Source organism: Oryctolagus cuniculus, chromosome 2 (genome assembly GCF_964237555.1).
Source record: "Oryctolagus cuniculus chromosome 2, mOryCun1.1, whole genome shotgun sequence".
In the NCBI taxonomy this organism is placed as follows: Eukaryota; Metazoa; Chordata; class Mammalia; order Lagomorpha; family Leporidae; genus Oryctolagus; species Oryctolagus cuniculus.
The window spans coordinates 96,598,000-96,611,030 of record NC_091433.1 but is presented as its reverse complement, the minus strand read 5'-3'; the positions used below and the strand labels follow the sequence as shown (position 1 = coordinate 96,611,030).

Here is a 13,031-nt window from a genome sequence, read left to right as displayed (position 1 = left end):
TGTGTTTCTATGGGGGTGCAAACTGTTGAAATCTTTACTTAATATGTGCTAAACTGATCTTCTGTATATAAAGAGAATTGAAAATGAATCTTGATGTGAATGGAAGGGGGGGGTGTCGCTCCTCCATTCATGGAGGAACGACACAGGACCCTGCACTGTTTTTTTGTATGCTCGGCCCTTCCCGTGTTTGCTGCTGGTCCTTCCTGGGTTGGCTGCCGATCCTTCCACCTCCGTGGAAGGGCGGCTCCCCCTGCCACTTTCCCCACTTCCACGGGGGAGTGGCACACTGCCGGCAGGCTCTCTCGGGGGCTGCTCAGATGTTATCCGGATGTTCCTGGTGCATGTTGTCTCTCTCCTCCTTTATAGTCCTCTTCCACCAATCCCAACTCTGCTACCCACACGCCGAGCATGCTGCTCTCCTCCAATCAGGAGCAGCTCCTGCAGTTTATTGGTCGAACTTGAGGCAGCTGCATAGAAGCCGTTTACTCCTCTCCCAGCACCATATTGTGGGAGAGCAGATGCATAGAGTAAGTATTAATTCCAGTAACTTAGTCTAGTCTGAGTTGCTCCCCACAGGGAGGGAGAGGGAAAGGGGAGGGTTTCAGGTGGGAGGGAAGTTATGGGGGGGAAGCCATTGTAATCCATAAGCTGTACTTTTGAAATTTATATTCATTAAATAAAAGTTAAAAAAAGACACAATGTGCTCATGACTGACAGACACTGATGTTTGTCAGAAAACTACAAGAGTAAAGAATCAAAAGAACAAGGGCAAAAGCAAAAGCTAGAGATATCTTTTATATCCTGAAGATGCAGAGAACAGTACCAATGAAAACCTTGCAATAATTTTTAGACATGTATTCCAATTTTACATAGAAGTAAACACGGAACAAATATGCAGAAAGACCCAAGATCAGCTTCAAGATATAAAAGCTAAAATATCTGAACAGAGTAATTTCTCGAATGTAAGTTGTGTAGATGAGACAAAAAAGAGTGAACATGAAAACAGAGCTATACAAAACATCAAAACAAAATGTGGGCAGAAGAAAAGTTAAAAAGACTGAACAGATCATCATTCCAATTATATATTTAAATCAGGTCTCAAAAAAGTCAGGTGGATGTTTGGGAAAATTATGGCTAAATTTTTCAAACTTGAGAAATATATAAATCAATAGTGTTTATTGCACTGCAAACATAAAATGGAAAAAAATTACTGTGCCATATCAGATGATAATTACAGTGCATAAAACCCAAAATAAAATTAAAATCTGAAAAGCTCACATTCCAACATGTTTGGATAGGGAAAAGACATGCTGATTTTGACTACAAGAAAATACCAGAAAAAACAGGAGAGGATCTGTAAATGGAGTTTTAAATGAAAGGCCTATAAAAAGAAGAGAGCCTCTGGGAAGGAGCAATGATTGTACACACATGTAGCAGCTTGCAGGTCACCACAAGCAACTCTCATGGCCAGTGGCTGGAGTGGAGGCTCTCTTCCAAGAGCGAGGTGAGAGGACTCGGTGGAAGCTCTGTGCCACTGCTGATCTTGTCTGAGAAATTGATTCATGATCTCTAATGAGTCCAGGCAGATGAGTTGGCAGGAGAAAGAGTGCTCACTTAATTCTTTGAATGGGAGGCATATTTATTTCCTCTACCCCCTCAACTGAGTTGCATATCAGCTAGATGGAACAGCACCATCTTACCAGAATAAGGCTGTAGCAGCCCAAGTATATCTGGCAGACTTTGTCAGAGAGAGAAATTCATAATCTACACTGACTTTGAGTGTAAGAAGACTAGCTGGCAGAGCCCAATGTGCCCTCTTAACTCTGGGAACAGAGGTTATGTTGCTTCATTCCCCTACCCTCCTCAAACCTGGATTAGGGATGGGGTGGCTTTCTGGATAGGAAGGCTTGTAGGGCAGAATGGATTCCATGCAGCCTGTGACTATAGGAATACTGCACCCTGTGACTGTGGGAATCCACTGACTGCAATTGGTGGAGAAATCAGTAAGGTCAAAGGGTGTGGCTGGGTCTTGGGCAATTAGCAAGTCCAATTTTAGAAGTTCAGAATTCCTTGAGTGCTGGGAATGGACAATGCATGGGACAATGCTGGGAATGGACAGAATGCACAGATTATGTAGTTCATGTGCCTTTGTGGTGGGTGCAGGCTCAAAGGGGTTCACCTTGGCACAGAGAAGGGTGGAGGCAGTGATCACACATGCCAGGGTGATAATCTCCTTGACCCTACTGGCTACAGAGCACTATCATAAACAATTTGGAGGTTATCCTGAAATGTCGTCCCACCCACAAGTGTTGTCCAGAGCTCCTGCCCCACCATTACACACCTCTGGATACCCCCCAAAGTTGCTGGCATCCCACTATGCCTAGAGGCAAATTCCCAAGAAAAAAGACTTCAGAGGAAATATTAACAGTTTCTCCAGATGCATAAAAATTAGAACAGAAATACAAGAAACATGAATAAGTTACATAATATGATACCACAAGGAACACCATAAGTCTTCAATATTGGACTGTGAAGATGAGGAGACAGCTGAAATGCACAAAAAAGGAGTCAAAAGGTTGATTGTAAAGTAATTCAGAAACAGAAAAGAAATTACATGAGTTAAATCTGTGGATGACATAGATGAGGAATTCTGCTAAGAAATAATTTAAAAATCCAACTGAAATTTTAGAAATGAAGAATTCAATGTGTCAAAGAGAAAACACAGTGGAAAGACTAAACAACAGACTCAGTGGGGCTGAAGAACAGCTGAGCCGGAAGACAAAGTTTTTGAAATATCTCAGACTATAAAGCAGAAGAAAAACTTAGGAAGAAAACAAAACGGTGTTTGGGATTCATGGGGCACCATCAAGCAAAAAAGTAAATGTATCTTAGGAATTTGTGAAGGTATGGAAAAGCAGAATGACTCAAAAAACTCATTCAGTAAAATAACAGCAGAGGATTTCTCTAATTTGGACAATGACATGAACAGCTAAGTACAGGAAGCACACAGAATCCCATACAGCCATGATCAGAGAAGATCTTCAACATTAAACATTATATTCAAACTTTCAAAAGTAAAACACAAAGAAATTATCTGAAAATGTGCAAGAAAAAGCCAGAATATCTTTAAAGGATTGACAATAGATTCCTTATCAAAAAATTTAAGTTGAGAAGAGAATGAAGAGATAGTTCAAGCCACCCCAAAAAGAAGAAACTGTCAACCCAAAATGCTGGACTCGTCAAAGCTTTCATTTATAAATGAAGGTGAAATAAAGACCTTCCAAAATAAACAAATTGAAATTGGCATGGTTCATCCAAACTTACAAATGATAGTTAAGTTTGTGTTGCCCACAAAAATAGAGGAATACAATTTCTTGGAAGATTTTGAATGTAGAAAATCTAATAATAGCATAAAGCAGATCCAAAGCAGGCAACAGGAATATGTACAGAAAGATGATAAGATCAAGTCATCATTTATCAACAATAACTGAATGTAAATGGACTGAACTTTCCAATTTAAATACAAAGACAGGGTGCTTGGATTAAAAAGCCAGATCTTGCTGCCTACAAGAAACACACCTTACCAACAAACACACAAAATGAAAGTGAAAGGATGGGAAATGATGTTCCAGGCAAATGGAAATCAAAAATGAGAAAGAGTAACTCTTTTAACATGAAACAAAATGAAATTCAAAACTATAACTGTTAAAATAAGGAAAGTCATTATGTAATGATAAAAAAGACCGACTCCAGGAATATATGAGTATAGTAAATGAATATTCACTCAATGTTAGAGCACTCGGTTACTTAAATGTTAATGGATTTAAGGGAAATAGAGGCTCCTCGGTGTTAATAATGGAGGGAACTCCAATACTCCACTTTCATCATGAATAGATCAACTAGGTAAAAAATCAAAAACAAAAGAGATAATCTACACTACAGACAAAATTGATGTGATATCTAGAATATTTCATCCCACAGACACAAACTACAGTTTTCATCCATACAGGATCATTCTACAGTATAGAACCTATGCGAAGAAATAAAGCAAGTCTCACAAACCTGTAAAAATGAAGCCATATCATGTATCTTTTTTGATCACAATGGAATTAAGCTGGAAATTAATAAAATAAGAAACACTAGAAAGTATACAAACACATGAAGACTGAACAAAATGCTCCTGAATGAATACAGGATCATAGAAAAAAATCAAGAGGGAAATTTAAAAATTCCTTTAAACAAATGGCAATAAAATAACATATCAAAATTTTGTGATACAGCAAAAACAGTATTAAGGGGAAAGATTATAGCAATTATTATCTACATCAAGAAATTGGAAAGATATGAAGTATACAATCTAGGAATAAATCTCAAGGACTTGGAAAAACAAGCACAAATTAGACTCCCTATTAGTAGGAGAAAATAAATAATAAAAATTGAAGAAGAAATAAAATTGAAATAAAAAATGAAGCAAAGATCAGTGAAATGAAGATTCTTTGTTTTCTGGGAAAAATAAATAAAATCAATAAAACACTGGCCCAACTAATGGAAAAGGGCAGAAGACTCAAGTTAATAACATTATAAATGAAAGAGTTCTTTCAATTGAAGGTACTGAAATGAAAATAATTAGAATTATTACAAACAGCTATATGGAAATAAATTGGAACATCTGGAAGAAATAGATTTCTGCATATATACAATCTATCATAATTGAGACAATGAGACACAGAAAACTTAAATAGACTAATAACCAAGATGGAGGGTTAATCTGTAATAAATATCCTCTGAACAGAGAAAAGTCCAGGACTGGATGGCTTTAGTGTTGAGTTCTATCAAACTTTTAAAGAATTAACCTAAATTCAACTTAAACTATTGAAACAGTTTAAAACTGAAGCAATACTGCCAAGCTTCTATCAGACCAGCATCATCATAATTCCAAAACTGGAAAAACATACAACAAAAAGGAACAATAAACTGATATGTGTGATGAACACTGGCACAAAGTTTCTCTACAAGATACTAGATAACCAAATCAAGCAACACATCAAAAAACATCATCCACCCAGAGCAAATGGGCTTTATGCTAGAGAAACAAGTATACAAGAATGGTTCAACACACAGAAATCAATAAGCACAATACATATCATTAACAAATTATGAAGAACTGCATAGTTATCTCAACAGACACAGAGAAAGTATTTGATAAAATACAAATTCCTTTCATTATAAAAAGTAAACTTAAGCAAAGTGAGTACAGAAGGAAGAAAATCAAGTCAATGTATGACAAACTCCCTTCCTGCACCACATTGAATGGGGAATAATTGTAAGCATTCCCACTAATATCCAGAACCAGAAAAGGATGACTACATCCACCATTGCTATCCAATATTGTTCTAGATTTGTCCACATTGGAAAAGAAAAACAAATAAAAGAATACAATGTGAAAAGGAGGTAGTCTAATTATTCCTGTTTTGTGGATGGCATGATATTATGTATTGGGGGAAAAAAAGCTTGCTAAGACAATATTGTAACTAATAAAAGTTTGACAAATTTTCAAGATATAAAAACAACACTCAAAAATCAGTTATATCTATATAAACAAACAATGCCATTGCTGAGAAAGAACGTGTAAGAACGGCATAACTCACAATACATATAAAAATTTAAATAGCTTGATATAAATTTAACCAAGGATGTGAAAGATCACTACAATGAAAATTACAAAACATTAAGGAAAGAAATAGAAGAAACACGAAATGGAGAAAAAAATCTTCCATGTGGATTGTAAGAATCAATGTCAAAAAAATGTCCATACTATCCAAAGCAGTTTACAAATTTAATGTAATCCCAATCAACATACGAAGGGCATTCTTCATAGATCTAGAAAAAAATGATAAAACTGATATGGAAACACAAGAGATTCCAAATAACTAAAACAAAATTAAACCACTAAAACAAAGCCAGAGTCAAAATACCAGATTTCAAGACACACAGGATAGCTGTAATGAAAACAGCCAGAGAGAGAGGTAGAAAATATTTATTGGAATGGGAGAGGGAGTAGGCGATGGGATGAGAGTGGGAGGTGGTAGGGTGAGAATGGGGGGAAGAAACACTATATCCCTAAAAGCTATACATATGAAATTTGTATTCATTAAATAAAAACCTTAAAAAACTAAAAAAATTATAATCCATACATATGGTGAAAAGTTAGTATTAGTGATAAATAATAAGGTCAGGAAACTCAACAACAAAACAAATAATACAGTTAAGAAATGGGCGAGGGAAATTAAAAGACATTTTTCAATTGATAAAATACAAATGGCCAACAGACTCATGAAATGCTCAGGATCACTATTATGCAAATAAAAAACACAATGATGTATCCCATCACCCCAATTAGAAAGGCTGTCTTCCAAATAATCAAAAATGTTGGTGAGCATACGGGGATAAGTGGACTCTAATACCCTGTTGGTGGGAATGTAACCCATTATGTAAGACATTATGAAGATTCCTAATAAATCTATAGACCTACCATATAACACAGCCATCCCACTCCTGGGAATTTACCCAAATGAAATGACATTGGTATAAGAAAGAACTTTTTGTACCCAATTTTTATGATAGCTCAATTCTCAATATATAAGATATGGAATCAATCTCCATGTCCATTAACAGATGACTGGATGAAGGAAACATGAGGGTGATTCCAAGATGGTGGAATAGGGAATGGTGCACCATACTTGGCTAAGGATTAATAGTAAAGGCAGTAAGTTCAGAATTAGAAAACTGCAGGACTGGTGTTGGCATCTCCTATGTGCAACATTTCAAGTCTTGGGTGCTCCACTTCCAACCCAGCTCTCTGCTAGTGACCCTGGGAATGCAGATGATGTCCCAAGTCTTTGGTTCCATACAGCAATATGGCAGACCAGGAAGAAGCCCTGGTTCCTCCCTTTGAAGAAGCTCAGTTCTGGCTGTTTCAGCCATTTGTGGAGTGAACCAGTAGATAAAAGACCCCTCTCTCTGTATGTCTCTACCCATCTCCTGTAATTCTTCAATATAAATAAAATAAATAAATATAAAGAAAAGCCACAGTGGAACTTCTATGGAAGGAAAGGGAATTCCAGGGACCTGTGTGGAATGTGTGGATGTGTAGCATGAACATGGACACAGCATATGACTCCAGCAGTGGAGATCCAGAAAGGTTACTAGCTTGAAGATGGATTTTAGGCCAGATTGCAGCAACCTTTGGTGATTTAGCCAGTGTGAATTTATCCAGGAGCCCCAAAAATTAGAAGGTAACCTTGGTCCCAGTGGAAATGGAAGGGGCATGTTTGACTCATCCCATCCCCCCCCACCATGGTACCTACTGCAATTAGGGGAGGAGGGTGCCATTTTAGTCTAAAGTAGCCTTTATGCACATACTCAGCAACTGGATGAGACAGGATGGCATCTTCTAAGCAATACTGTTGGCAATGGTGGGGATACAGCAACATTCAGTCAGTGGTTCTTGTGTACACATATATTCCAGAGATTCTAAATAGAGGGAAAAATCCATGGTCATCACTGACTTTGAGCCTGACTGGGGAAGACTGATAGTGGGCTGGACACCCAAAAAGATTGAATGAGGACCCCATGCTCCTAATATACCACAAACTATGGGGCTCAAGCCACCTAAGAGGAGCACCCACAGACAGCTGGCTCAAGGAAAATCTGCCACTCTGGGTCAGAACATCTGGTGAGGTAGACTGGACCCTCTGCACCCAATGGCTGTGGGAGCTTGTGTGTTAAGACTGTGGGAACTCTGGTGGTAGGGGAGGGCACATGTTGTAGCTGGGCCTCTGGGAAATCACTGTGTGAGACTCCACATGCTCAGAGCTCCCTGGTTACCTGAGACCCAGTCGCTGTAATGGGATACAAACTTGGAATGAAGACTGTGTAGATCATTTTGGCAGTGCACATGAATGTTACACCCACTTGGGGTTAAGACCCAGGCATTGATCACCTTAGAGGAGAGGAGGTAAAGATGTGATCACACTATCAGAGGTGATCATTCCCTACCCTTCTGTTATCAATAAGAGATTTACCCTTGATATTTGTCCCACCATGAAGCACTGACTAGAACTCCTTTTCTTCTGCCTCAGCAATTCTGTTTTTAATGCTTTCTACCATATTTTTAATTTGATCTATTGAATTCTATATTTTTAAAGATTTATTTTATTTATTTGAAAAATAGAGTTACAGGAAGTATAAATATTTAATTAATTTAATAATAAACTCCTTCTTAAGAGTAGGCTTTCTAATTATACCTATAAGCTTTCAGTTTTTTTTTCAGATTTATTTATTTACATGAAAGTTGAGTTACACAGAGAGAGGAAAGAGAGAAAGAGAGAGGTCTTCCATCTGCTAGTTCACTCCCCAATTGACTGCAACTGCCAGAGCCATTCCCATCCAAAGCCAGGAGCCAGGAGCTTCTTCCAGGTTTTTAAAACAGGTGCAGGAGAGCAAAGGACTTGGGCCATCTTCTACTGCTTTCCCAGGCCATAGCAGAGAGCTGGATCAGAAGTGGAGCAGCTGGGTCTCAAACCAGTGCCTATATGGGATGCTGACACTTCAGGCCAGGGCATTAACCTGCTGTGCCATAGCACCAGTCCCCGCCCCCATAAGCTTTCTAATTATACTTACATTCTGTTTCTCAGAACACAAGTATATATGCATATTAGAAATTTAATTTTATATTTTCTTGTCTGTATTTGCTTACTGTACCAGTCTGGGTTCTTAGTAGAGGAATTTGCATACACACACACACACACACACACACATATATATATAATCTCCTTTATTTAGGTGATGGTAGATGTTAATCACATCTACAATTTGTCTACACAGCAACATCAATAACAGTGTTTGGCCAAACTCAGCACAACAGCCCAACTAAGTTTACTGAGTTGAGTTAATATTTACAATAGGATCTTTATCAATTCTGAATCCAAAACATCTCCTTAAAACAAATGTAATCCCCAAAGAAATAACAGTTCTACTTCCATGTCAAATAATACAAAAATACTTAGAACCAAAAATGCACAACTCCCTAAAAGAGCATGCACATTCCTTGCATAAACAGTCACCCTTCTTGATATCTTGTAGCTAAAATTTTTAGGATTTAAAGTTAAAAATACTTAAAAGACTCTGAGGCAAACTGTTATATGATAACATGATAAAAGGGATCAGTATTTAAAGCACAGAAATATTTACATAAACACATTCATAACAAAATAATGAAGTAATATTCAAAGACCACCACCCTAGGCCCTAGCCCCCACTGACACGGCTGGAAGCCAGGTGACCCCATGGGCCAATAACCAGTGTCAACTCCACCCCCCATCTTAATGGGATTTGCTGCTCATGCTTTCTTGCCCACCCCCAAGTAAGGTTTTAAGTGGACCTGTTTCTGAGTACATGTCTCTTTCTCTCCATCTCCTAATCTCTCTCTCTCACTCTATCTCTTGATATCTCTCTTACACTCTCCTTCTCCCTCTTTTCCTTCTTTGCCCCTTCCATCAGGTCTGTTGGGATTCCCCTCAATAAACCCTTTCCCTTAAAAATAAAAAGAAATCATCATAAAAATCTCAGTTGTGATAGAATTTGTAACTACTGTGTACCACTGCCCATCCCATAATCCTTTTGTCTTACCAGAACCTCAGCTTGTCATTCTCCTTTAGCTCATGAGAAAACATTTGTTTTCAGTTATTGTATGAAACATAGCATTACACTCAATTGCTGCCACCATGTGAGTTAAACCAGTTGAGCAAATCTAAATAATACAATACCTTATTAAAACTTATCTAAGAATATGAGAGGTAAACTGTACCAAGATTCAAGACTTTCATATAAGTAATTATGTTGGGATCCAGTGATCTGAGGTATACTGGGACCCATTCTTATAAAAAAAGTCTCCTTTTTGGGATGGACTTCAGTTCCTACCAGGAAAGAAGGCTGACAGTTAGTAGCCTTTCAAGAGGCAGCACAATTTGCACTCCTCAAACTATTTTATTTGGTAAAAAGATCTTCCAGCTATACAATGAACTCAAACAGGGAAAGAATTTTGTAGTAGTTCTGGGATTTGGGTTATAAAACCACAACTTTATTATAAAACCAGAAAGATACTCTGGTAGCAGAGGTATTTCTGGTGAGAAGATACACTCTTTGGATTTCATGGCTAGCCTTGATAGGATCACAACCCATAAACCATAGATGTTCTCAAGAAAGAACATATCATCTATATTAACTAAATATGTACCACTTGAAAACTAGCTCTTGGTGTGCTATTGGGTTGTAGTGAGGGCTGGGTATTTGACTATGCTGTATCAAGTGACTAGGAGACCAAATATGTAAGCTGTCAGACCTACTAAGTTCTAAAGAAAGGTAAATGTATCAGCAATAATAAATGAAAAGATGAGTCAAATCTCAGGCAATAGCAGACCTAGAAGACATAAGTAAACTGACAAACAGTGGGTCTCACTTCCCTCTGAGCAATAGTGGTTGCACACATTCTACGGTATGACTATCAGAGAAAAAAAAAACAATTGAGTCTTGTTCATGGGTGGTTGGCTTAGCTTAGCACATTAATGTCAGTTGAAAGTAGATGAATAACAGTAGTACCCTGCTAAGGGACCTATAAAGTAGTGTTATAAGCAAAGCTCTGAGTATTATACCTGCTTTATTTTGTGGGGGAAAATGGCCAAGAATGTTGATAATTATAGTTTCACTGACAGGACATGATATTTTACCTGGTTTGTCAGAAGACTGAAAATGAAAGATCTGTAACATGGAGTTTTGAGTAGAAGGCATGAAGTGTGCCTATTAGAGTGCCTATAGTGTGTGAATGTTATACTGCTAACTAATAATGAATAGACAGCAACTATCAAGCAGAGCCAGTAAGCATCCACATAGACAGAATGATGTGGGCCATTGATTTCAACAGGTCTCTGACACTGCAATTTATTGCATTCATTACACAGTGGATACACAAATACAGTGACCATGGTGGCCAAAACAGAAAGTGATTGTAGACTTGTTGAGCATAAACCTGTTAGCCTAGGCTACCAATCAATAATGCTGATCCAGGTGTTGCCACTGGTGTTTGGGTAATCTAAAGGGATTAACAATGACTCTCTGATTTCCTATTCATGAGGTGAGCATGTAGTTAGTTGATTGATAATTGATTAAACTGATTGAAATCTATGTATATATCTTAAATCCAAGTTTGTCTTTTTTCCCTGCAGGTCTTCAGTCATCACTTCTATTTGAAGAATTAGTGAGTCTGGATCACCACACATGAGATTATTTACACAATGAGATTATATATCCAATTCCCTAGGAATAAAAATCTCATTTTACTTCAAATATGCTAAGGCTAGGGACTAAATAATGACATGCACTGCTTCTGTCTTATATGCCACTACTCAGAATTTGTCATCTTGATAGAGCAAGAATATGAATTCAGATGACATGATGCTGTGAGACTGAAAGGTGGCATCATCATATGAATCACTCTATATCTTTGAAATTAATGGACTTACAAGTCACTGACAACTTATTAAGTAGAAGGCATGGGTACAAGAAATAATAATGTATGAAGGAATATCACAGCATAGCATCACTCTGCTGCGGCATTCTTGTTCTTATGGGTACCAGAGTTTTAGTTTCTGTGGCTTAGATGTTCTCATTCCAGTATGCTGCATGGCCTGTGGGGCTGGGACTCTATCCTTCTGGCTACCTGATAGTGGTAGGCTCTTTAGTACAAATTGCACTGTGCACAAGATGGTCTCTCTAAAGGTTCCAGCCTAGGATACCAAGAGGGAGTTTTTCAGTGAATCTGTTTGCTTTAAATTGAGTCTTTGTTGGGAGAAAAGGAAATGCAAATTCCCCAATGTATCTGAGAAGCTCCATAGGATGAAGGTTGTGGATTATTAGGTCATGTGAGGTCATTGGGGACTCTGGCCAGTGAAGTTTTATTGAGTGGTGGGAATGGCAGCTGAGATAGCACAGCAAAAGAAATTTAGAGTTAAGAATGTGAGGGACAAGTAAACTGAAAATTCTTTCAGAAAGATTAGCTGTGAAGGGAGCAGGAAATGGGGTTTGAGAGCTGGGAGCACAATGGGGTGATGGGAGGAATTTTGTTTTTAAGATAGCAGATGCTGGAAAAGATCTGGGAATGGGAGTGCTGGCACGGGAAGGCAAAGGTCAATCCAGGAACAAATTCTTGAGAAGCATGGAGGGATTGCTTTTTGGGGAACTATAAAAGAAAGCAATGGAAGCAAGTCAAGAGCAGGTGTACCAGGGCCAGCTCTGTGGCTCAGCAGGTTAATGCCCAGTCTGAAGTGCCAACATCCCATACAGGCACCAGTTCAAGATCCAGCTGCTTCACTTCCGATCCAGCTCTCTGCTGTGGCCTGGGATAACAGTAGAAGATGGCCCAAGTCCTTGGGCCCCTGCACCCACATGGGAGACCAGGAGAAGGCTCCTGGCTCCTGGCTTTGGATTGGCACAGTTCCAGCCGCTGAGGCCAGTTGGGGAGTGAACCATCAGATGGAAGATTCTCTCTCTCTCTCTCTCTCTCTCTCTCTCTCTATGCCTCTCCTCTCTCTGTGTAACTCTGACTTTCAAATAAATAAATAAATATTTTTTAAAAAGAGCAGGAACATTGTTGAGGGGGTATTAGTTCATTGTCCATTGATATAATGTTAAGACTTAATGATTTATAAAGAAAAAGGTTTATTTGGCTGACAGTTTAACAGGATTAATGTTCAAGTTCAGACAGCCCCATAAGTTTGCTTCTGGTGAGGGCCTCATGGCTATAGCATCACAATGGAAGGGATATATACAGAAGAGATCACAGGGTGACACAGGAAGCCACAGGGATGTAAGAGTCAGACATGTTCTCTTTGTAACATACTCTGCAAGGAAATAAATTGATCCCATGAGAAACACATTAACAACTTTTGAGGGTGATTACCCCAATGATCTATTCA

The 13,031-nt window shown here is 38.4% G+C and overlaps 1 long non-coding RNA gene across 1 annotated transcript in view; it reads left to right on the top strand.

Moving 5' to 3' along the window:
• Positions 1–11,774, top strand: part of LOC138848533 (uncharacterized) — a 98,556-nt gene extending 86,782 nt beyond the window's left edge. The window contains exon 3 of the long non-coding RNA XR_011386402.1: positions 11,283–11,774. This is a non-coding gene — a long non-coding RNA (uncharacterized lncRNA). The remainder of the gene's footprint in view (positions 1–11,282) is intronic.
• Positions 11,775–13,031: the final 1,257 nt, after the last annotated feature.